General features: G+C 40.8%; 1 long non-coding RNA gene across 1 annotated transcript; it reads right to left on the bottom strand.

The window, feature by feature from the left end:
• Positions 1 to 1,109: 1,109 nt before the first annotated feature.
• Positions 1,110 to 21,575, bottom strand: LOC123614014 (uncharacterized). Its single transcript, XR_012501801.1, has 4 exons — positions 21,253 to 21,575; positions 20,526 to 20,611; positions 13,960 to 14,072; positions 1,110 to 12,997 (listed from the first exon to the last, which is right to left on the bottom strand). It is a non-coding gene; the product is annotated as an uncharacterized LOC123614014 (long non-coding RNA).
• Between the last annotated feature and the right edge of the window lie 5,225 nt (positions 21,576 to 26,800).

The raw sequence follows: 26,800 nt of genomic DNA, 5'->3' as shown, positions 1-26,800 counted from the left end.
TCTAGGCCCTGCTTGGCATCTTCCAAACCAGTGGCTCCTCCTTCCATATTTTTTAACTTCCCCTGAAATCCTGCTGCTTCAAGACCATCATGGCACTTTCTCCTGCTTTCCCTACTGCTGTAAAAGGCCTGTGAACTGGAGGAAGGCTTACTGAATAATTTAAAGGCAGCTTCTCACTTCCAGAACCAATGCTCCAGTTACCTAGGATAGCATCAGGCCGCCCAGCTTTCCGCCTGTGCCCGAGGCACATACACACCCACTGGTGGTGGCTTCAGCTAAAACAGCCAGTGAATCAGCGGTGGCAATAACGACCCCAAAATTCTCATGAATTACAGATGTCACTCTAAACTGAGGGATGATGCTGTGTGTGGAGGAGATGGTTAGATTAGTTAGCCAGCAGCAGGAGAGCAGGCAAAAATGGTCACTTTCTTGAGCTCTGATAACAAAATCATGATTATTTACATTTTTTTAAATTGAGTCTGAAAGTTTTATCTACTTCCTCCTCATGCCACTAGCCTCTCAGTCATTTCAATAAGCACCTTCATCACGGAATTCAAAGAAACACAAATCATGAATACATTCGAGTCCTAAATATAAACAGAGGTGAGATTTCTTTTGTGAGAAAAACAATGTGCAGTAAGATCAAGAACTCACAAACAAGTTTTGTTAATTCAAATCTTCAACAAAATTTTGTTCTAAATGTTACTGAACTCGGGTTGGGCTGCTCAAAAGCCAATACCCAAGTGGCAAGTGTTGGTTGGAAAGTAAAAGTTGCTTTATTCAGGAGGCTGGCAACCTGGGGAGAAAGCAGACTTGTGTCCAAAAAACCAACTCCAGGGGAGGGTATAACTCAAGTAGTAGAGCACACACTTAGCACGAGGGTTCAATCCCCAGTACCTCCATGAAAAATAAATAAACCTAATTACCTCCCCTGCACCAGGAAAAATAAATCACTATAACAACCCCAAAACAAAAACCAACTCCAAGCTTCTGCTCAACCATGAAAGCTTTTACAGGGAGAATCATTTGCAAAGAGGGTCCTAGTCTTCATTATATTCCAGCGTGTGCAGACTTTCTTCTGATTGGTTGGGGGTGAGGTAAGAGGGTAATGTTCCAGGGCTCTTGTGCTGAGCCTGAAGTTACCATCCTCCACCTGGGTGGAGGCCTTGGTCCCTGCAGAAGAACTCAAAGGCATTGTTATGTCAATTCCTTGAATGGGAACCAGGACCCTGCCCCATGGCTGCACTGTTGTTGCCTGACTGCTCCTCCTTGGTTTCTGTGTTCTCTCTCTTCCCTGATTAGCAACTGTTTGAATCTTCCCTTTGGAACTCAGGGAAGGTCAGGAGGCTGAATGAAACCTCTTTCTTACAAACAGGAAATGGGAGACACAGAAAGGACTTGTACCTGGGAGGGCCCCACATAAACATTCATAAGCATTCCTCAAATTATGATCATACTTGCAAGATTTCTAGATGTGACTATTGAAATATATTGATTTAATCAGGTTTAAATATTGAATAGAGGCTAAAGTTGAAAGAAGAATAGAAACAAACCCAAGGAACACGAGTCCTCTTTATATCCACCCTGTGAGGGTTGCTTTTACTAGTTTAATTAAGCCCCGGGATTAGTATAGGTAAGCCCCTCCTGATTCATCCTTCCCAGGCAGGAAACCCAACACACGCCTAAGCTGGGTTCATTCTAGGACTCAGGCAAGTCAAGGCCTGTTACAAGGACTGGTGGGGATAGAGGGGGCGTTCAACAAGGATCTACTTCTGTGAAGGATAGAGGAACTTCTCGGAAAGAATGCCTTTTCAGGAAAGAGACTTTTAAGGCAGACAAATTTGATACAGGACAGAGTTACAGAATGGGGAGGGATAAATGGACAAAAGGGGAGAGGTGAGAGCCTCTGGGAGGCTGAGGGAGTCCCAAACTCCTTCTGTGTCTGAGATTCCTGGAACAGTCCAATATTAAGAAACACCAATACCAACTGGGTTTGTAAAAACAGGCACATTTCACAAATTTACGTTTAACATTTCCACGTAACATACAAATGTTTTTAACAACGAAATAAAAACACATTGCAAATAATTGCACTATTCACAAGGTCACTCAAGGATTTATAAGCATTTCTAATTCATAATTCAGTGCAGGCGAGATCACCCAGTACAGACACACAGGAGGAAGGCTGTATGGTGAATGGTGTCTTTTTTCGGTTCTGGTGGCATCTCTCTGATCTGGCACGAATGACCTCTGGAGGCATCCCCATCACCGTCCTGTAAGTGGCTGTGTCTGTCCCACAGAGTGTCCTCCTGATTAGTCCCCACTGATCCAGCCTGAATCCTACGCCTTAGGGGCTGCAGGAAAAGAGCAAGTTGAAACCACAAGAGCTCTTTATGCATAGGCTCTGAGAGACGCTGAGCTTGCAAACTTTATGGTGCCAACACTTCTTCAGCAACTTTGGTGCCTTTGGCAACCACAGGAGTCGGCTCAGACATTATCGCCTGGACTAGGCGTCAGCAGCATTGGCACAAATGTTGCTGGTCCATCACAGCCGTGGACGTGCCTTTGATACCGGCAGTGGCTGCATCTTCCAGGTATATTGAGAGTTGGGCTGTCATTTTCAGCATCAGTTACAAGAAAGATCACTAATGGCAGGAAAATTGCAGTAGCCGTGGTGATAACCAGGAAGATCTTGGTCCATCAATTAACCCTTCCTTGTCTTTTCCTTTAGGGGCCAGCCTTCCCTCAGACAGTACACATTCTGTTTCTTCGTGGCTGATTTTGTAGGGACAGACCATGTGGTGAATCACTTCCTTTGACTGAGGGGGTAAATCTATTTAATTCTGAGGTTTAGTATTGAGAAGCCTACTTGCCCACAGTTAGAAAGCTCATTCTCCAATATAAGCTTAGTCAGGAATTTTTTAAAATGTTATAACTTTGGCTTTATGTGCTGGCTCTTTTGTCTTATTTCTGGATTGATTCAGAATTCAGGATAAAGAAGTGCTATTTGTTGAGCCTCTCAAACTCTCATAGGAACCATCACCACCACTACCACCAGCATCATCTGATCATCATCATTATCATTACTGTATTCTCAACTCTTGGTATATTATTTGACCCTAACAGATACATTAAGATATATTTGAGGTAACAAATGCATGAGAAAATATGAATGATACTCACCCAGGGACAATAGCAGAAATATCTGGTTAGAATTTAATGGTGTGTAATGGGAAGAAGACATCTCCAGAGAAAAAATGGTTAATGATTGTTACAGTGACTCAGTTTTTTCTCAGACACCTGGTATACCCCAGGAAGCATAAGCCTACTCATTTATTGATTTGTACTTTCAAGAAACATTTAACATTGTGCCAGGCACACAGAAAGAGAATTCCCACCTTTAGGCAGTTCATACTCTCATTGGGTAGGCAGACTTGGGTGTGAGTAGCTGGAATTCGATATGACAAATGATTTACTAACAGAAACCAGTTACTATAGAGCATAAAGGAGGTGATAATGAATTCTGCCTGTCAAGAAGTTTAGGAAAGTTTCAGAAGGCAAAGGACCAAAAGGTATCAACTAAAGTTTATAGATTCACAATATGGAACAGACAGGTACCTTTGGAACACTGAACAAATAATCAGTGAACTGGCAGTTCTTCTTGAAATCAGCAAATGGAAAAGACCATTTGAATGATGATTCATTCATTCAAAGAGTATTAGCTGAGGGGCTATTATGTATAAAGAACTGCTATGGGGCCCTGGTAGTTGCAAGTATGACAGAAAAAGGACCAAGACACTTGGAGTTACATGTGAAGGGGGATTGTAGACCTTCTCTGGTCTCAGGACTGAGCTCTCACTCCCAGGTTCTGTGCTTGGCATAAACTTCCTTCCTACAGGGATTCCTGCAGTGAAGAAAGGGTCGATGTCAAGTAGTTTAATCTTTGGTTCAAACTGGAACCTATGATCCTGGACATCTTAAAGAGGAGGATCAAATTCAGAAAAATCTCTCACCAAACTTTTGAAGAATTTTCTGTGTTATAGGCAGTAGAAAATAAAGTCACTTTTTGGAGAAGGATTCCTTTGTTCTGGAAATCTCTGCTCTCAAGGAAATGGCCACTTATGATTCTGATACAAATTCCGACGTGCAATTTTTTTTTTACCACACCACCAAGCAATTCTCAGACACTAGCTAAATGTCCTACAAATCAACCCAATTCTGACACTATCTACCTGGAGATAATATCACATCCTGCAGGTTAAAGACTCAGTATTGTGAGACTGTCGCCACTCCCACTTCAAATGCCAGTCACAAGTCCACTTTATCACCCGTACTTCTAACTGAGCGGCTATAGATCAGAGATCTACAACCCTCTCTTTGGGTTGGATTAACTTGCTCACAGAACTCAGAGAAACATTTTACTTACCAGATCACTAGTTTATTATAAAAGGATATAACTCAAGAACAGTCAGATGAAAGAGATGTGCAGAGCAAGGTATGGGAAAGGAGCATGTGGCTTTCATGCTCTCTCCAAGTGCATCACTCTCTCCAAATCTCCATGTGTTCACCAACCTGGAAACCCTCCAAACCCTGTCCTTTTGGGGTTATATGGAAGCTTCATTACATAGGCAGGATTGATTAAATCATTGGCCATTGGTGATTGATTCAACCCTCAGCCCCTCTCCCCACTCCAGAGGTCAGGGGGTGGTGCTAAAGGTTCCAACCCTTTAATCACATGGTTGATATTCTTGGCAAACAGCCCCCATCCTAAGGTGCATCCAAAAGTTATCTCAGTAACATAAGAAAAGACACCTCTGTCACTCTCATCACTTAGAAAATCCCAAGGGTTTTAGGAGCTCTGTGCCAGGAACAGTGAACAAAGATCAAAAATATATTTCTTGTTATAAATCACAATATCACACCACTCCAACCCACAAAGAAGACAATGGCAGAGATGTGCATATACCACAGGACCCTTTCTCTGTGGCTGTAGTTATTAAGATAAAGGGGAGCCATCTCAGATGGAACAGTCTCTTTCCCAAACTTAGAACTGAAGCTAAGAGACACATGCAAACTGCTAATGGGTACTTGAACTGAAATGGTATAAACTTAGACATTGTACTGAGTTGAATAATATAAATATAGTAATATGATAAACTTGGACACTTGAACACCATCTTTCTGTCTTGTGTATGGAGAAGCAGAGGACAGTTGATGAAGAGAGACAATGCCAAAATGACATTTGCACAATGTCAAAGAACACGTGAGCCTAGTTGCCAACAGTTCAAGCCTCTGTGAGACAGCTCCACTCCTACCCTTGGATCCTATTGCCCTATAATAAATATTTCACATCCTATATTTTTGCTTAAGTTAATTTCATAGATTCTTCTTATTTGTCATCAAAAGAGCCTTAGGGTAAAAAGTGAATAAATAAACAGAGCAGAAGCTCTGTGGTTTGTAACTCTCCAGCTGCAAAAGTTTCCATTGACTCCTTTGGTCCTATAAAGTCTATTTGATTACAGGAAGACTTGCTAAATATAAACTTAGGTGCATCATTACAGATCATTCTTAGGAAACACAGTTGCTCAAGTGGATTGGCTGCTTAGACCTCAGTTGGTGGCAGGGATAAGCAGGCATGGGTGTTACCTCAAAAAGAAGAGAAAACGGAAAACAAACTAGACTAAGGCTAGCAAGTTTGCTGTAGGCTGGACTCATTGCACACTGTATGTGATGCTAACCTAACTCAGTTGAGAAAACAAACTGATGTCCAATTATGATGTTCTAAAGAGACTGTGTTTTTCAACATGAAGTTTCTCAGAAAACTAAAAATAGAACTATCATATTACCCAACAATTCCACTCCTGGGTATATATTGGAAAAAAACAGAAGCACCAATTCTAAAAGATACATGCATCCCAATGTTCATAGCAGCATTGTTTACAATCGCCAAGGTATGGAAGCCTTGTGTCCATCAACAGATGAATGAGTAAAGAAGATGTGATATATATATATACATATATATATATACACACATATATATATACACACACACACACACACACACACACATATATATATATATGTAAATTGCAAAACTACTCAGCCATAAAAAAAAAAAGGAACAAAATTTTGCCATTTGCAGCAACATGGATGGGCTTGGAGGGCATTATGCTAAGTGAATTAAATCAAACAGAGATAGACAAATACTGTATGATACCACTTATATGTGGAATCTTAAAAATATAGCAAACTAGTGAATATAACAAAAAAGAAGCAGACTTACCAGATACAGAGGACAAACTAGTGGTTACAAGTGGGGAGAAGGAAGTGGGGAGGGGCAATATGAGGACAGGGGATTAAGAGGTACAAACTATTAGGTATAACATAAGCAACAAGGGTATACTGAAAAACATGGGGAATATAGCCAACATTTTACAATAACTATAAATGGAGTATAATCTTTAAAGATTGTGAATCACTATATTATACACCTGTAGCTTATACAGTATTACTGTGTATCAACTATATTTCAATAAAAAAAAATATTTAAACAAATAAAGAGATTGTTTCGGCCGATAGAGGCCACCTTCTATGGCCTGGGAGTTGCATATTTTTCTAAAGGGTATGGAGATTTCCAGAACTTGTCATATTGGAATGAAAAGCTCTAGGGCCAGGAGAAAAGACTCAGAAGGCAGAGACTCTTACACTTTTGAGGGGTTTGGGCAACAATGTGGTTTGTGGCTCAACAGAAGGGTGTGGGCTTCAGGCCTTTCCTCCAGTGTGGGAAGAAGAAAACAGACATCCACCATGGTGAGAGAGCCCAGAGACTGTGCAGGCTTTAGTCAGCGCCCCTGAGGACAGTCTTAGACTAGTTTCACATTTCTCTGCATTGTCATTTCCCCCCATGACATTAAAGCCCCCCATAAAGTTTTGTTGTTAGTCTGTCCTCAGCTTAGCTACGAAAAATGAAGGATCTGTGTGAAGGGATAAAGAGGGAACTGACTTTCCTCATCCTGAGGTCAGCTTCATCATAGCAGCAGCATTGATTGAAAGGATGTAGAAGGTTCTAGAGCTGCAGAAATTGCCCAGCAGGAAAGTGATTGGTGGTCTGTGGTAGAGTGGAGTTCACCAGTTTGGAATCCCGCATAGCTGAGGCATGGGCATGGCGTGACTGACCTGGGAACCACCACAAGGTGACCTTCCCCATGGGCCTCCCCTGAGTACGCTAGAAGGGAGGGAACAATTACGGCAGAGACTAGCTGGGCGCTCAACCATACTGTTCCCACCTCCTGAGTGTGGGGGCCAACTGACATCCTTCAAAGGCCAATGACCCCCATTCCTGGACTCTCAGATGTCTGCCTGTGATCCCTCAACAGATAAAGTAGGTGATAAGGTGACTTGTTTCAGCCCACTTTATCAGAGTCATAATTCCCACTGCCCTTCATGGACTCTAAACTTCTTAACCACACCTACAATCAATCAGAGACTTGTGCACAAGCTGAACAAGCACCTTGTGACCCAACCTTAAAAAAGACCCCAACAACCAGCCCTTGGTGCTCACGCAGGCACCAGTCGTCTGTGTGGCTTGCTGTTGTGCATGGCAGTGTACCCCTAGCAAACTCCTTTACTATTTTCCTCCTTCATCTCCAGTAAATTCTTTTACCAACCCGCATCACTGTGTCACTGACCGCCACTGTGTCCACAGCACTGAGCACAGAGACTGCATCTCCTAACCCCCTTGCAAAGGCCCAAAGAACACAACTAGAAGTGAGGCAGGCCACTTCCATGCCTCGAACCCAAAATCTCCACAGTACCCTCTGCTTGACCTCTCCTTGCTTGCTGGTCAGCTCTGTTCAGATGATACGCAGAGGACTCCAAGAGGGCCCTAGAGGGCAGCAAACCCAAAAGGGAGAGGAGCCTGAATCCCTGAGTCATCACTTGGAGGAGAGCTGCCAGACCTGTTTGGAGCTGTGATGTGAGCAAGGAGTAAACATTTATTGTGTTAAACCACTGAGATGTTGAGGCTGTTTTGCTACGGCAGCTAATATTAATTACTCTGACTAATACAACCACACAAAGAGATGTCTGGAGTCCTATCATTACACAGATGAGGGCCTTTGAACCATCAGAAGTCTGGGTTACAGAAACCTGAATCAGATGTCAATCCCCCCTAAGAGCTTGCAATCCACTAAGAAGCTTAGAGAGAAGGTGACAATAGAAGGCTAAACAGGAACCTAATAAATGGCTGTGTTTTCCTATTGCAGACATCCGTGATGAGGCACAGAGCCAGGAGGAAATGTTCGAGCAACGATTCTTAAAGTATTGTTCCCTTGTCACAATTGCCAGGAGGTGAAAGCTTGTTTCACAAGTGGTGAAGTCATTGACATCCCACCCATTTTCCTCTCGGAGCAGCTCCTAAATTTTTGTTTATAACCTCTATTTCTGCATTGCTATGGTTTTATCTTTTACTTTCCCATGACTATTGGGCAATAAAACAAATGAAAGAGACAGCATACTAAGTCAGTTCATACTGAGCCAAAACTTTGCTAACACAATGTTCTTTAAGTATACAGAACTACAAACCAAAAAATGACTAAAACTTAAAAAAAAAAGTTTCTGTGGCACCCCTGGAGGAATAGATGTTCACTTGGGACACACAGACTTTGTTTCTTTTAATCCCCTTTTCCCATTTTCTTGGAACTGGATAAAACACCACATCAGAGGTTTGCAGTGGTCATTCTTTCTTTCCTGGACCACAAATAAAACTGAGTGAAAGGAGACATCCAGCCAGGTGGGGCGGGTCTGTGACTTTCCCTCTCAATTCTTCTTAATTCAGAAGTGACTTATAATACCTGGTACAACATGGATGAACCTTGAAAACATCAGCCTACGTGAACGAAGCAAGACACAGAAGACCACGTGCTGTGTGATTCCATTTCTATGAAATGTCCAAAGTAGACAAATCCATAGAGACAGAAAACAGATCAGTGGTTGCCAGGGGCTGGGGCAGAGGGGTGGTGGAGAGGAGATGGAGTGGGGCATAGCTGCTGCTTAATGGGTACACGGTGCTTCTGGGATGATGAAAATGTTCCGGAACTAGATTATGGTGATGGTTGTACAGCACTGTGAATGCACAAAATGTCACCAGACTGTGCACTTTAAAATTTGCAGATTCAAACTACTATATATAAAATAAATAGCAAGGTCCTACTGTGTAGCACAAAGGAACTATATTCAACATCTTATAATAGCCTATAATGAAAAAAATATGAAAAGGAATATATATATATATAAATATATCTGAATCACTATGCTGTACACCAGAAATTAATTCCTTATAAACTGACTATACTTCAATTAAAAAAATAAAATAAATAAAATGGTTAAAATGATGTTAAGTGAATTTTACTCAATTTGAAAAGTATTCTGATTTTCAGATCTAACTTAATATTTTCTGTTGCCTTCTTTTCCTCCCATATTTCCGTTCTGTCTCCTATCCATCCTTCCTAAAGCTATAACATTAATAACAGCAGAAATTGAATGCAGCTCAGTGCAACTTTACGGCAAATGATTGTCTGCCGAGTCAATGGAAAATCTGAAAGGGGAAATCATACACTCTTGAGTCCAGTCTCAGGCGAGACTGGGCTTCCACTTGGAGCAGACATGGAACTGTAAGTTCCTGGATGAGAGGTTAATAAACAAAGACTAAAAGAAACACATCTAGGTCCTTTCAACTCATCTCCGCCACGTACATATTGGTGTTACTTGATCATTTAAAAAAATCTTCTTACCTCCTGGAACTGGGATTTGTGGCAAATCAGACTTCGAGAGTGAAGAAGGACAGAGTCACCAGAGGGCAGAAAAGGAGCTGAGGTTGGAGTGTGACAGTCACACTGATCCCTAGAGAACCAGCCCATCCCTGTCACTGACTTGGTGCCAAGCACGTAGGTGGAAAGGCATGAGGCTGGAAGAAAATGGACTGAAAGACACTTGCTTTAAATTCCTGTCCTCCCTTCCTGCCTGAGCCATGCTTTCTCTGCAGTGAGAGGGTTTGGCAACTCTGCCTGAGCTGGGAGATAAAGGGCACGGCTGTCACTTCATGAAGAGGTGCATATCTTCAATCCAGGCCCCAGTCTGTTCTGTGAACTGGTTTCTGGGCATCTCAGGATATAAAGTTGGCAAATGGTCCAGCATGACAAAAAGCCAACACCATTTGGTGTTTTGATTACTGAGTCCTACATCCTAGCTGTGTTTTGAAGAAGATTTGAAGAGAATCAAGCCAGGTGGCTGCCAGGTCCTAAGGCAGAGGTGCTGGAGCTGGCTTGGCTTCCAAGAGTTAACTGTTAAATTTTCAGGAATTTTTCAAGCCTATTCTTAAACAAAACCATTATTTAAAAAAAACTATATTACAATGGTTACTAGAGCTGAAAGAACCCTCCTTTAAATGGTTATAATTTGTGTAAAGATAATAAATAGTAAGTAAGCTGTAGACTGCATAACAGATAAGATGACAATGAATTTATTGGGCAAAGATTTAGCAGATCGGGCTGCGACTCTATTTGTCATGTCATGGTTGAACTGCACTCATAGGTTGGCTCTGGGTATATGAATTCTGCCAAAATCTACAAAAGCCTTTTGTGAAGGTCAGTTGGCTATGTGGAATTTACAGTAAAATGTGCTGCATATTTTATTGTTATTTGTAATTGTACCCCACTCTCCTTTTATATCAGGAAAATCCATAATAAACTCATAAACTCACTTTTCCCCCCCAGACAGTTGTTAACATTACCAGCACACCACTACCCAAGGTCAATAACCTCAGGAGACCTGCACCAAGTCATTTATTTGTTCATTTTCTCAACAGTAAAATGAAAGAAAGAAAGAGAAAGAAAGAAAGAAGGAAGGAAGGAAGGAAGGAAGGAAGGAAGGAAGGAAGGAAGGAAGGAAGGAAGGAAAGAAAGAAAGAAAGAAAGAAAGAAAGAAAGAAAGAAAGAAAGAAAGAAAGGAAGGAAGGAAGGAAGGAAGGAAGGAAGGAAGGAAGGAAGGAAGGAAGGAAGGAAGGAAGGAAGAAAGAAGGAAGGAAAGAAAAAGTGAAGGAAAGAAAAAGTGAAGGAAGAGGAAAGAGAGGAGAGAAAGAGAGAAAGTGAGTTCCAGATAATCTTACTTCTAACATTTCAAATTTTAAAGTAGTAAAGAAAATTCTAGACATGAAAAACACAGGACTCTCTCCTTACACAGGTAGAGCAGATGACCTCCTATCTGATATCATGTGAGAAGTACCCCAAAGCTTACCCGCCCAGAAATATCTGTTCCTTTGGCTTGTCTGAACCTGTTTCTTGAAATTCACAGGATTTAAGCATCCTTCCTTTGGGTGAGCCTTGTCTCCTAGAGCTTTCTCTTGTCTCCAGTATCACTTATTAGCACTTTAGCCCCCATTTGTGTATAAATAACTAGATATGACCTTGAAGAGCACTGAAGTTCTCCCCAGGGAAATGACACATAACTGAAATTTCTGATGTGGGAAGGGAGCTTGGAAAAGTCCAGGCTTTGGACCTGCCTTGACAGTCCAGGCCGCCAAGTGTGGGATCTCAGGCAGCCTTGGCCGTGAGCACTGAAGGCACTGTTGGTGAGCACAAGGGCTTCCTGAAGGCAGATGGAAGCTCTCTGGAGGCTTCTACACCTGTAGACCAACCTGATGTGGATCCTGGGACTGAGCTTGTACATCAGACCCACACGAGAAATAAGGATGTTCAAGTGAACCCTGATGTAAATTGTGGACTTTGGGGGATGATGATGTGTCAACATAAGTTCATCAGTTGTAACAAATGTACCATTCTAGTGGGGAGCATTGATGGTGGGGAGACTGTGTGTATGCAGGAGGGCAGAGGGTATGTGGGAACTCTCTGTACTTTCTGCTCAGTTTTGCTGTAAATTGCTCTGAAAACTGAAATCTATTAAAAAGAAATAAGAGTGAGGATCATGTGTTTACCCTGTTAATAGTTCTAGTCTGCAACTGCCTGTTCAGATAGCTCCTTTCCCTGTTCTAGAGGAAAACGTGTACGGTGTACAGTCAGGTTGGTATATACTTCTGGCCCTTTAGGCAGGATGAGGCCTGAGACCTCTTGCACAGACTGGAACAACAGAACACAAAGTAACCATAAAGGGCTAAAAATCACTGCAGACATGCGCAGTTGGGCTGAGTTATGGACAACAAGATTCATGAAAACCCAACTGCTGTTTTTGAGGTGTTGGGAGCAAAACAAAACGGATGGTCCGATCACCTGAGAGTCCCCTCTCCTTTCCAGCCCAATCCTAGTCAGCAAAAGCATGAGAAACACCCTTTAAATCATTATACAGTTAAGCAGTTACAAATACCATATGGTCACCGATGACCACAGGATCCTCCTCAGTTACACAACCACCCCTCCTGCTCTGGCGTCTCCCACCCGGAGAAATTCACTGATGAAAAAGGGCAGGGAGGAATGTCAGCTCAGTCCCTCTTTGCAAGGCTGCTTGTCTTTGACCTTGTTTTCCTAAGCAAAACTCAGGACATGTGGTCTGAAAAGGGATTTCTGTGCTGCTTCCAGGGGCATGAGTCGGTTGGGGAGAAGCATGGTTTAGAAACACAGATGTTGGAATTTCTGGCACATTTTAAGAACAGCAAGGGAGAACAGCAGTTTTGGAGTTAAATGGAAATGATTAAAAATTATACCTTTGCTGCTTAAAAGCTGCAGGGTCTTCAGCAAATTATTTTAGTGTGACATAGCTTTCTCTCCTGTAAAAGGGAGCCATAATACCTATCTCATGGAGTTGTTCCGAATGTTGCGATAACGTGTATGTAAAGGAGGAAAAGGAAAATACCACTGTAAGATGCCACAGTTGCTTTCTAAGAGACCGGGATCCTCTTGTTATTCTGGGTTTCTTCACAGGTCTTCTGGCTTTTCTTAGTAAAGAAACAAGAATTTGGTTTTTCTGTAAATAGTCCAGGAGAGATGCCCTGGAGAATGGGATGGAAACCCAGAAAGAAAATAGGAGACAGTGAGACGGTGTGAGGCTGAAGGAGGACGTTCTAAACTCAGGGGCTCAAATTCTAGATAGACCAGGGTTCAAATCCGGCCACTGCCACTTACTAACTTGAAGCTTTGGGCAAGTTCTTTGCCTTCATTTAGTTGAGTTTCGTCATGTAAAAAATTGGGATCATCATCCTTTCCTCTCAGAGCTGTTGGGGGCATGAAATGAGATGATTATCGTGAAGCGCCTCGTACACAGTATCTCTCGTGTCACTATTGTTGTGAATAACATTGAGAATAGGTGGTCTGGTCTCCACATTGGAGGACCCCATGGCAAAGTCACATCCCCTGCCTGTTCAACTAAGAGTGGACACATTCCTGGCCCAACGTCTCCAAAGTCCAGTATCAGATGGGAGATTTTCGAGAGAGTTTAGGGAACATCCCTGGGTTCCGGCAGCAGCTACTGTAGTCTAAGCCCCAATGGAATCCCAGGTACTATTTCCCCTTCATGCTCCCCCTTTAACATATTTTTAATCCAGAAAAGCAGCATTTGCTTTCTCTGATTGGGCTGACAAATGTGAAAGTCCTACTTCTCTGTAAATAAGCTCACGTCCATGAAAGGTTTTTGTAAACAAACTCAGGTGTGTTACAAAGCAGTAAGGCAGTAGGGTTATTGCCAGGAGAAAAGGGCTTACTGCTACAGCTCACTAACGAATCTGGTAAAATTGCAAGGCTGGGTATTCCCTTTTTATATCAAGCTATGTTTTCTTCAGATACATCATCTATGCATTAAGAAATTTTTTAAAATCCACTTTGGAATTCTACCTAGTTACTCCAGGATAACTGAACATGAGCGCCACTTTGGCACACGGTGTAGTTATATGGTTTGTGTCCGGATAGAGTGGACCTGCCAGCTCAGCCCTGGAGGAGAAGCAGAGGCTGTACCTACCTCCTGTACCCACTGTCAGTTCCTTCCATCCTTATGGCAGTGGGTACCTGCTGGGCTCAGGGCTGGCACTGGGCATGTAGAGTGAAGACAGGCAGGTCTTGGCTGCAAAGGTGCTGACAATGGAAAACATTTCACAAAAGTTTAAGTGTACTAAACCCACTTCAAATTATATTTTCCATAATTCCCTTCAGAACCATTTGTCTTTCATCATGATAGCAACCCACAATTTATTATATCAGGATATCAGGGCTGATGATACAAGTCAGCCTGCAAATGTAGACTTTCCTGCCCAGTTTGGAGGTGTTTGCACTCAGGAGTCTCACCCAGTGCTAGTTTCTTCCTCTTTCAGGTGCTCAGGTGCTAGATACAAGACCTCAGTCAATTAGAGCTTGATGGACCTCTTACAGCCTCAAGGCACTCTGATATCTCAGTTGTAGGAGATTATATACATTCTAAGCAGAAAATAATGGAGGCAGCAAAGACTTCCAACTCTATCAAATCACACTCCAATCACAAAAGTCAACTACAAAACTTTATAAATAAAATATAATGCAAACTAGCACCAGGCACCATCAGAAATGCACCTTGCAATGAGTAGAAAGCTCTTTTCAAGGAAATCAAAGAAGCAAAGAATGTAAACCAAATTGGTGAGTGAATTAGAGACATAATGTGGTGATTTAGCCCCTAGGGCTTGGTGCCTGAAGTGATGCACTCCAATTTTGCTCAGGAATTTCTATTTTACGTCTTCCCGACATGTGTCAAGAGTCTCCAAAAATTTATTCTCAATTTCTTTTGAATGAATGTCTACTAAATCAATAAGTAGAGACATGGGTAAAATCTGTGGTCTAAGATATTCAATGCAATACTATTTATAAAAAATTAAAAGTGTTGGAGACAGTATAAGTATCTAATTATAGATGGGTGATAAAAAAATTATAGTGCTATGAATACTGTACCACCATTAAAATTATATTTTGAAGGAATTTTAATGTCATAATAAAACACTCATGATACAATATTGAATTTCAAAAACACATACTTGTATGTACAGGTATAGTTCAATTAAGTGTCCAAATATATATACATATATGCACTGAAAAACAAGCATTGAAGAAAATATACTAAGTGATGGGATTAGAGAGTTTTCTACAATCTTTAGAATAAGAAAAAAAGTAGAAAAGCAATCAGGCTGTCTTCAGATTATTAATTAGTATCTGGTGACAAATAAAATAAATAGCTTTTATTTATAAGCTATACCCTCCATTTAGATTTGAGTACCTTGAGAGTAAAGACCCTATCTGCTATTTATTTTTCCTCCTGTATACTACAGGGCTTTTTGCACATGGAAGCAGTTAACTAATAAGTCTAAGGAGAAACAGCTAATATGATCAATTCAGTGATCACTTCTAAAAAGGCACCATGGTCAATCTGTCAACAAAATGATCAGCAACTCACCAGGTGAAATTCTACAGCAATGAAGATGCCCAAATTCCCAGTGTAGAGGAACACCAAAAAAATTAGGGTCAAGCATATCTGAGTTCTAACCCTAACTTCATCACTTCATAGTTAAGTAAATTTGACTCAGTTACCTACTTCTGTGAGCCCCAGCTGGATCATCGGTAACAATACCACTCATCAAGGTAGTTACAGGAATTAAAGGAGGTACAGTGTCTGGGAAATTGTTGCTATCTTCTTTCCCCCTTTTGAAGTATGAATCATTTCACCAAGAAACAGATGTGAATAATTAAAATTGTCATCAGCATCATTAAGTATCTCCTTTTGAAGAACTCAAAGGATTTACCATTAAATTTTAAATGGTATCCGTGTGGACAGAATCCACCCACATCTAGAAAACTAGAGGTTGAGTCTTTGTTCTTGCTGCCAGTGATTCAATTTTTCAGTATTTGCCTGAAAACCTCTTGTTGTTTCATCAAATCTGATTGGGGTGGGACACTCATTTCCCCAGGGTCTCGGGTTAAGCATCCTATATGAAAGTCACATCGCAATCAGGAGAGATGAATAACTTGTTTCAGTTCATTTATTTTCAAAAGCCTTTTGAGGCAGGAGAAGAGGCGGATAGGAGGAGCTGTGAAAGAGTAACCAGTTTTATGAGGTGAAGGGATATCATTTTCATAATTTAATACTAGGAAGCAGAATTAACTTTGATGAAATAGCTATCTCGGAACTTGAGTAGCTATTTCTTCTGTGTTTTCCCTCTTACAGTACAGGGACTTTGCATGGAATGTAATAGAGCCATATGAAAATTTATTTTCTGTCATCTTTCCTCTCACGCTTCAGTTTAGATAGTTCCCACTGATTTGTTTTAAAGTTTATTTATTTTTTTCCTTCATTAGGGGTCAAATTACTGTGAAGTTGAGTCAGTAAATTTTTCATTTCACATAATTTATTTTTCAGCTCTAGAATTTTCACTCGGTACTTTAATTTATTTATTTTGAGGTTGCATACATTTCCCCCATCTTTACTGATATATGATTGTTATACAAAAAACTGCACATATTTAGTGCATACAGTTTGATAAGTTTGCATATATGCCTACATCCATGATAACATCACCACAATCACAGTCATAACATAAAACATGTCTGTTAACTCCAAATGTTTCCTTTTAGTTTTTTGCTTGTTTTATTTTATTTTATTTTATTTATTTTTGTTTCATTTTGTGATAAGACTAATTCACATGAGATCTACACTTTTAACAAAATTTCAACCACTATTCCACTTTCTGCTGCTATAAATTTGACTATTTTAGATACTTCATGTAAATGGAATTATGCAGTATTTGTCCTTTTGTGACTTACTTATTTCATTTAGCAAAATTTCTTCAGGGTCCATCCATGTTGGGACAAGTGATAGAATTTCCTTCTTTGTTAAGGTTGAGTAATATTCCATTGTCTTGTATACTGCATTTTCCTTATTCATTTACCTATCAATGGATATTTGGTTTGTTTCTACATCTTGGCTACTGTGAATAATGCTGCGATGAACATGGACGTTTAGGTATTGCTTCAAGATCCTGATTTCAATTCTTTTGGCTCTGTATACCCAGGAATGGAATTGCTGGACCATGTGTTAGTTCTATTTTTAAATTCTGAGGAACTTCCATACTGTCTTCTATAGTGGCTGCACCATTTTACAGTCCCACCAACAGTGCATAGTGCATAAGGATTCCCTTTTCTCTACATCCTTGCCAATATTTGTTATTTCTTATATTTCTGATAACAGCCATTCTAACAGGTGTGAGGTGACATCTCATTGTGGTTCTTATTTGCATTTCCCTGATGATTAATGATGATGAGCACCTTTTCATATATCTGTTGGCCATTTGCATGTCTTCTTCGGAGGAATGACTATTCAAATCCTTTGTCTCTTTTTAAATTGGGTTATGTGGTTGTTGTTTTGTTTTGTTTTGTTCTGCTATTGAGCTGTATGAGATCCTTATATATTTTGGAAATTAATTTCTTATCAGTTATATGGTTTGCAAATATTCTTTTCCCATTCCGTGGATTGCCTTTTAATTCTGTTGATTGTTTCCTTAGCTGTGCAGAAGCTTTTTAGTTTGATGGAGCCTCACTTATTTATTTTTGCTTTTGTTGCCTGTGCTTTTGGTGTCATGTCCATGAAATTATTACCAGATTAATGTCATAAAGATTTTCCCTGCTTTCTCTAGGAGTTTTACAGTTTCAGCTCTTATGCTAAGTCTTTAATCCATTTTGAGCTGATTTTTTGTAGAGTGTAAGCTAGGGGTCCACTTTTATCCTTTTACATGTGCTTATCCGGTTTTCCCAGTATCATTTGTTGAGAGACTATCCTTTCCCCATTGTGTATTCTCGGCACTCTCTATTTAGTTCTTTTAAATAGTTTCCATTTCTCTGGGGACATTTCCCATCTGATTATTCATTGTGGATATTTTCTTTAGATCCTTAAATATAATTATAATAGTTGCTTTACAGTTTTGTGTGCTAATTCCAGAACTGTGTTATATCTGAGCTTGTTTCTGTTAAACGTTATTTCTCCTGGTTATGATTCATGTTTTCTTGTTTCTTCATATATGAGTAATTTTTTTTTTATTGTGAGCTGAACATTTTAGATGCTCCTGTGGGTTTTGTTGAGCTCTTTTAAGAGTATTAAGTTTTGTTCTAGGGAACAATTAATGGGAGGTTTAGCTTAATCCTGTTGAATCCTAGTTTTACTCTGTATTAGACAAGATGAAGGGTAGCCTTTACTCCAGAACTTCCCTAAGGTGTAGTCTTTCTATTATTTCACCCGAATAACCAGAGTATGTGGTGAGATCTCTCCACTCTGGCTAATTAGAATTCAGATGTCTCCCCAGCACTGCGAAATCCCCGGAATCTTCAGTCAGCATCATGCAGTCTCTCCATCTACATGTGTTGCTCAGAGTTTGGCCAAAGACTTGCTGATATCTAGGTCTCCTTCTCTGTGCAGCTTCCTTCTCACTAGTACCTGACCCCAAAATTTCAGCTATCTTATTGTCCCTGAGTCCCAATTTCTGTTTTCTCCCATCTCTGGCTTCATTTCCATATACTACCTTTATAAAGAGCCCCCAAGTAGAAAACCAGGGTGAATGTGAAGGTTATTTTATGTGTTTTCCTTCTCGTAAGAAGCTTAGCTCTGCAGTGTTCAGTGCTTAATAACTGAAAAGTTGCTTTATGTATCTTGCCAGTTTTACAGTTGTTTGCTGTAGGAGGGTGAATCCACACCGGGTACTTCATTAAAGCTGGAACTAAAAGTCCGATTGGCTGAATTTTTTTTACTTTTAAGTTTATTTTTTCACTGCATATAAAACAGAGTATAATTCAACACTTTAAAAGGGACAATTTTTATAGTGTTACTGATTCTACCACAGCTCCAACCCCAGTATTTCGTGATCAGTATGGAAAAAAGAGGGGGAGGTTAACTGAGAATATGTGACATGTAAAAACTTCATAGCATTCACTCTAGTAAGACTGATTTCTCACTATAAACTAAAGCATGAGTCAAAGAAGATGTTTTTGCCCTGGATTAATCCAGTGCAGATTTGGATTTCTATTTGGACTGGCTGCCCAGAGACTTCAAATATTAACTCTAGAAAAAAATGATTCCCAACTTAGGAATGGAGAGAAGATTCTGCCAGAATAGATCACACAGAGGTAAGTATTTCCTATTGTAATTCCAACGCTTAGCTAAGTGAAACAATTTGTTGGACCCAGAAGGCTTCAAAAGATAATGAAAAACAATGTTTAGGATAAAAGACAACTTATTCAAACTCTAGTGTGTTCTGTGGGATAAAAACAGCAGCTGGGCTCCTTTTTAACAGCTGCAGAGCTTCACAAGTCTTGCATCTCTGATCTGGAAGGGTATCAGCGTACTCCTCACACTCCTACAGAGTCTGCTTTTGCCTTTCTCAGATATTAAGAATCTAGCAATGATAGTCTCTCAGCATAGGAACGTGGCCTCTGGGGTCAGATTCACTAGTGTTCAGATTCTAGCTTCCTCTTACGAGCTGGGTGACCGTTGGCAAATTACCCTCTCTGAGCCTCCGTTTCTCGCCTGGAATATGGCAGAAAGCACTGCTTCACAAGACACCATCTGCCACTTCCCTGCCGAACAGTTGACAATAAAGCCAACTTTCTAGGGGAAGTGCCCAGGCTCATGAGAGGGGTACGTTAAAGGCTCCTTCCTCTTAGAACAGGAGACAGGAACGGATCTACTGCACATGCGCCTGTTACCCAACATGCCTGGAGTAAGTAGCAAGGTGCCATATGCCCTGTGACTGTTGGCATAGACAGCTTCATCTGCCTCGCTGTTTTTGTTCCTTAACCGTGCCTGGTGCTTTCTTGCCCCGAGGGCTGTGTGCAAGCTGTTTCCTCTCATGGGAATGTTCTTCCTTCCCCAGTCCTCACTCTGACTCCCATCCCCAACTTACGCTTCCTAGATAACTCCTACTCTTTTTACAGGTCTCAACCTAAACATCTTTTCCCTAGGGCGACCTTCCCCTCCCACTAGGGTTCAACTAGGTTCAACTCCCCCTGCATTAGGGTCCCCTGAAAACTGTGCTTCCCCTAATATAACGTGCATCACAAATAAAATTTTTTGTTTAGTAGGGAGGGTGTAGCTCAGTGGTAGATTGCATGCTTAGCATGCACAAGGTCCTGGGTTCAATCCCCAGTACCTCCATAGAAAGAAAGAAAGAAGGAAGGAAGGAAAGAAAGCAAGAGAGAGAGAGAGAAAGAAAGAAAGAGAAAGAAAGAAAGAAAGAAAGAAAGAAAGAAAGAAAGAAAGAAAGAAAGAAAGAAAGAAAGAAAGAAAGAAAGAAAGAAAGAAAGAAAGAAAGAAAGAGTGAGTCACGTGGCAAAGAAGAGATGGAAGGATTCAGAGCTGAGCAGGTAGGCAGGTATCCTGCCTGTGAAGTTCCTCATGTAAACTTTGCTGAATAGAAGACAGAACAAGAATCATTATCACCGAACAACTCCAGCTGACCTGCTTGGTGGAAGTATTTGAATCCTGGCTGTTGCCCAGTTTGGCCAGGACCGCGTAAGTCATTTTACCTGTTCCGTACTTCCCTGTCTTCTCTGGTGAAAGTGAAGAGGCAGCCAAGATGTTTACGGTAGTGACGGCTGTCTTCTTTTTTATACTGAGGGGATAAAAATATATAGTTTATTTTAAAGTGTGAGAGAGCCAGACACAAGAACAAACTTCTTGATTCTGAAGAGATTCTCAACAGGATTATGAAGGGGAAGGAGCAATGACACTTGCTTTGAAAATTTTGAACAATTTGTCACAATTATTCAAAAAACTAATGGTACATGATAGACAGATGATAGAGATATTGCTTTATTTTTCTTTTTAGAGAGAGAGTGTGTGTGTGTGTGTGTGTGTAAAAGAGAAAAAAACAAAACTGATATGGAAAAATGTTAATTGGCAAATCTAAGTGAAGGATATCTATGGGTATTTCTTTTAGTAATCAGTAATGTTTCCATATATTTGAATTTTTTCAGTGAAAGATATCATCGTGAAAAAAGATATCAAGATAATTAATAAAGGTGAAGCTTTAAAAAATATATTTGGTCCATTCAGGGAGTTTGTAGAAGCTTCCTTTCCCAACCTCCTACATTCCTCTCCCCAAGAGTCTCTCTCTCTACCCACTTAGAATGTAGAAGAATCTCTGCTATTGGGAGATGGCCAAGCCCTCCCTCCCTCACCACTCCTCCCGGACATGCAGCTAGTCCAACAAAGAGCCAGTGCGCTAAAGGTAATGACATTGGAGCCACTTACCAAAGCAGGTTGTGTACCATTATTCTCTGGGAGAGTTTTCAGTGCTTTGAAGTTTTAGATATAATCTTCCTTAAAGCAGATGGTTGAATCAGATAAGCCTCCCAAGGTCCTTTTGGCTGTAAATGTGCCTGAATGCTGAGGACTGAGGGTTGAGAGTCTCTGGAGTAGGTATTACAACTCTGTTTCTTTTCCCTTGGGATTTGATTACTCAGATTTTTGAAGTTGGCACACACTTTTCGTTTTGCTTTGCTTTGTTTGCTTTTCTTTCTCTTGAAAGAGCTAAGATCCTGTGTCTGCCCAGCACAGTTGCTGGTGGCAGCATTCCCGGAAGCTCCCACCTCCAGATGACATCAGACTTCATGTGACCCAGCCACCATGGGTCGGGACACATTACATCATTCCAGGATGTGATTCCTTCTAATGCAGATCTTGCTGTCACTGGGCTACCGTCGCTGCTGCTACCACTATGAACAACAAGCCATAAGCTCAGGCGGAGTCAGCTTTGCACAGGTCGGCAGTCAAGGCTAAGTAGACAACAGACTCAGCTGAAGGTCATGTTGCACCCACCAAAATTCAGGGGCTTTGAAGGCAGGCCACACATTAAACATTCATAAAACATTCCACCATTGAAGATCAGAGATAAAAGGAAGATGGCTTTTTTCTGCCAAGATGTGGTAGCATGTGGTAGATGATTTGTTGAGTCAGGTATTTTGGTCTGTCCAGCTTAGGTCATGTGGACAAATGTTGGAGTGAATCGTCACTGTTGGTTGGTGGAAAGAGACTGACTCTGAGTATAAAACTTACATGTGGACACTAAAAGGACAAGAAGCCTTTAGAGTGGCATTAAAAGAAGACAAAGCACACTTGAAGGACACTTGTGATTCATAATCACCTCAAAATAATTATAGATGCAAACTCTGCAGGTGGGGGGAGAAGGTGATCAGGCAATACCCATCTGTAGGGTAATTATAAATAGAACAACAGAAATAATGACAACCATTTATTGAACTCTTACCATGTGCCCAATGCTGTGTCAAGTGAGCTCATGGCCTTGCTAACAGCATGACCAGGCAAGCATGAGGCAGCTGAGACCTGGGACCTGGGACCCTTTACTGCAGTGATTGCGCCTGGACAGACATGTCCTCCAGCAACAGAATACAAAGAAACTATAATGGACTAAAAATAACTGTATGCATGTGCATTTAGGGGAAATTACGATCAACAAGATACAAAAAGGTCAAAATCCAATTGCCACTTCCAAGGTTCCAGGAGAAAAAGCAGGGCACTGGGCATGATCCCTGCACACAGCACCACCAAGGGGGTGGGCAGGCCACCGAAGCCACTTCTCTGGACCGACTGAGCCACCCCAACCCTCGCCTCATTTAGGAAACCAGCTCACGCCCCACTCTGGGAGCGAGCTAGGGGACCTGTTTCTTGTCACTGTCTCGTGCTGCAGCATGAGTCCCAGTAAAGCCTTGCCTGAATGCCTCTTCTGGCCTCTTATCAATTTCTATTGGTTAATGAGTCCAAGAACCCAGGTTGATAACATGCAGCTTACTCTTTGGCTTACAGTGGTCTTAACCTTGTGTCCTAGGGGTTCCCACCAAGGCAGTGGTCCAGTCAACCACTGTCCCCAACCTAATAACTCTGAGCTTTCATGGCTCAGCCTTTTGCCTTCTGGAGCAATGCAGATACACCTGCATTTGGATCAGCTTGAGTGATTCCCCGAGACAAGCTGAGGCGTAGGAAGGATGGCCTCAGTCCTGTGGATCTCGGCAGTCCTGCAGGCATTCAGCCACCGGGTTGTGCCCAAGGAAAGCAGGGAACTAATAGTCCTATTCCAATTCACCAGGAGCTTCACTCAAAATGATTTCTTCTCTGTTTATCCTGTCTGAGCAAGAAGCCTGCGGTTTCTTTGGCATGCACACAGCCTCAGGTAGCACTCACCTCATGTGGTGTCTCATCTTCGATCCCTGTCTCTTACCTTCCTCCTTTCCCTTCCCCATTTGTACTTTAACTCTGCTTTTCTGTTTCTTTATTTTGTTTTTTGTTTGTTTTAATTTAAACAGCTTTTTAAAAAATTGACATATAGTTGATTTACCATATTGTGTTAGTTTCAGGTATATTGCAAAGTGGTTCCATTATATATTTTTTTCTGATTATGTTCCATTATAGGTTATTACAAGAGATTAAATATAGTTCCCTATGCTATACAGTAAATCCTTCTTGCTTATCTATTTTATGTATAGTAGTTTGTATCTGTTAATCCCATACTCCTAGTATGTCCCTCCCTTCCTCCTTCTCCCCTTTGGTAACCATAGTTTGTTTTCTATGTCTGTGAGTCTGTTTCTGTTTTGTATGTAGATTCTTTTGTATTATTTTTTAGATTCCACCTATAAGTGATATCATGTATTATTTTTCTTTCTCTGCCTGACTTACTTCACTAAGTATAATATTCTTTAGGTCCATCCATGTTGCTGCAAATGGCAATATTTCATTCATTCTTATGGTGGAGTAATATTCCATTACACACACACATGCACATGCACACACACACAAACACACACACACACACACACACACTCCACATCTTCCTAAGCCAAATGTCTGTTGGTAGGCACTTAGGTTGTTTCCATGTCTTGGCTATTGTAAATAGTGCTGCTATAAACACTGGGGTGCATGTATCTTTTGAGTTAGAGTCTTCATTCTGGGGGAATATATACCCAGGCATGGAATTGCTGGATCATATGATATCTCTATTTTTTGCTTTATAAGGAACCCTTATAAAGGTACTGTTTTCCATAGTGGCTGCACCAATTTATATTCCTACCAACAGTATAAGAGTGTTCCCTTTTCTCCACATCCTCGCCAGCATTTATTATTTGTAGATTTTTTTTTGATGATAGTCATTCTAACCAGTGTGAGGTAATATTTCATTGTGGTTTCGTTTTGCATTTCTCTAAAAATTAGCTATGTTGAGCATCTTTTTATGTGCCTGTTGGTTATTTATATATCTTCTTTGGAAAAATGTCTATTTAGATCTCTTGCCCATTTTTTGATTGGGTTATTTTTTGATACTGGGTTATATGAGCTCTTCATATATTTTGGATATTGTTGGTAACGTCATTTGCAGATATCTTTCTCCCATTCTGCAGGTTGTTTTTTCATTTTGTTGGTCATTTCCTTTGCTGTGCAAAAGTTTGATTAGGTCCCATTTTTAAATTTTTTTTTCTTTTATTTCTTTCACCTTGGGAGACTAATCTAAGAAAATATTGCTATGATTTATGTCCGAGAATGTTTTGCCTATGTTCTTTTCTAGGAGTTTCATGGTAATATGTCTTATATTTAGGACTTTAAACCATTTTGAGTCTATTTTTGTATAGGATGTGAGGGGGTGTTCTAATTTCATTGCCTTACATGCAGCTGTCCAGCTTTCCCAACACCACTTGTTGCAGAGGCTGTCTCTTCTCCATTACATATTCTTGCCCCTTTTGTCGTAGCTTAACTGACTGAAGGTGTGTGGGTTTATTTCTGGGCTCCCTACTCTGTTCCATTGATCTCGATGTCTGATGTTGTGCCAATACCATGCTGTATCAATTACTGCAGCTTTGTAGTATTGTCTGAAGTCTGAAAGGGTTATGCCTCCCTCTTTGTTCCTTTTCCTCAGGTTTGCTTTGGCAGTTCTAGACCATTTGTGGCCTCCGTATAAATTTTAAAATTACTTGTTCTCATCTGTGAAAAATGTCATGGGTATTTTGATAAGGATTGCATTCAATCTGTAGGTTGCTTTGGGTAATATGGCCATTTTAACAATGTTAATTCTTCCAATCCAAGAGTGTGAGATATATTTCTATTTCTCTGTATCACCTGCAATTTCCTTTACCAATGTTTTATAGCATATGGGTCTTTCACTTCCTGGGTTGTTTATTTCTAGGTATTTTATTTCTTTTGACATGATTTTAAGTGAAATTTGTTTTTCCTTTTCTCTTTCTGATAGTTTGTTATTAATGTAAAGAAATGCAATAGATTTCTGTATATAAATCTTGTATTCTGCTACCTTGCTGAATTCATTCATTAATTCTAATAGCTTTTGTGTAGAGATTTTAGGGTTGCCTATATAGAGTATCATTTCATCTACAAATAGTGACAATTTTACCTCTTCCTTTCCAATTAACTCTGTGAAACTAGATCTTGAGACCAGGAAGTATTTCTTCCCTACTCACTCAATGGTTGTGTTCACCCTCTTAGCTCCCCCAGTGAGGGGAGGTCCCCTTGGTCCCTGCCTGCTGCCTCTGCCCTGGTCTCCTAGCAACCCTCAGCTGTTCGCAGTTTGGGAGGTGGAGGTGTCAAAAAGAGCCGAGGTGGCAGAGGTGAGAGGTGAGGAGATCTCTCTGCTCCCAGGCCCTGAAGTTAAGACCTGCCACTTCATAATCATTAATATTACAGAGGAAGGGATTTACTTTCCCTGGCATAGTTAGGACTCAGCCCTAGGGTAACAAATCGTTTGCCAGAGAGAGTTCTGCTTGAAAGATGCTTTATGATTCCTTACGCAGCTTTCCCTAAGGACTGATGAAGAAATTGTTACATTAAATGTAGTGTCTTTTTGGTACAATAACAGTTAGATTGACTTGTCATTCACAAAGGATGTACTTCAGTTGTTCCTTTAGAATAATGTCCTTTCAGAGTCAGACGATGTCTTAGGATCATGTCGCTCAAGTATCATATCTTTCATAACCTGGGAAAAGTTGGCCATGAAGTCACTAAACTCCAGCTAACCCTGATGTCCCACAGGTGCAATGCAGGTGCAGCAACAGAGCGTGTCACTGCTCCCTCTAGTGGTTAACTGAAAGTAGGAAAGTGTGTAAGAGTACTTCAATTTTGAAATGAAGAGAAGAACAGCTTTCTCCACAGAGCCTAACAAGCACATTCCCACAGAGTAAAGTTAAATAGCAAAGTTCTGGGGGCATGAGGACAGCATGGCTTTGTCAGTGGAAGCCCTGGAGAAGTGCCAAGGGAGACTTCACTTCTGCATGGAAATGTAGCCACCCTGACTTTGATTCAGAGTCACCATGTGTCCAACCAGTACTTGGTAGAAGCAAGAAACTTACCACAGAGGGAAAAAAAGAAAACTTGTAGAAGAGTGTAAATAGCTCTGCAGACAATAGAAGATGAGAGGGAGAGAGGGGTTGGTCTCACAAGTGCTGCTGATCAAAACATTTTTTTAAAAAATTGAAGTATAGTTGATCTGCGATGTTGTGTTAGTTTCTGGTGTACAGCAGAGCAATTCAGTTATATCTATTCTTTTTCCTTACAGGTTATTACAAGTTGTTGAATATAGTTCCCTGTGCAAAACTTATTTATTCCAGAAACGTTTATTGAGCATCTACTGTGTCACTGAGGATCAGAGAATGCACAGTTCCGGCCCTCCTGGAGCTTATGTTCTAATATAGGACATAAACATTATATAAATAGAAGTATAGTAAATGCCAGAAAGTGAAAAGCTAGGGTGTTCTCTGAGCTCGTAACAGGGGGCCTAGCCCCTGACTTT

The sequence above is a fragment of the Camelus bactrianus genome, chromosome 23 (assembly GCF_048773025.1).
Source record: "Camelus bactrianus isolate YW-2024 breed Bactrian camel chromosome 23, ASM4877302v1, whole genome shotgun sequence".
In the NCBI taxonomy this organism is placed as follows: domain Eukaryota; kingdom Metazoa; phylum Chordata; class Mammalia; order Artiodactyla; family Camelidae; genus Camelus; species Camelus bactrianus.
The sequence above is the reverse complement of the archived record's forward strand: the minus strand, read 5'-3'. Positions and strand labels throughout refer to the sequence as shown.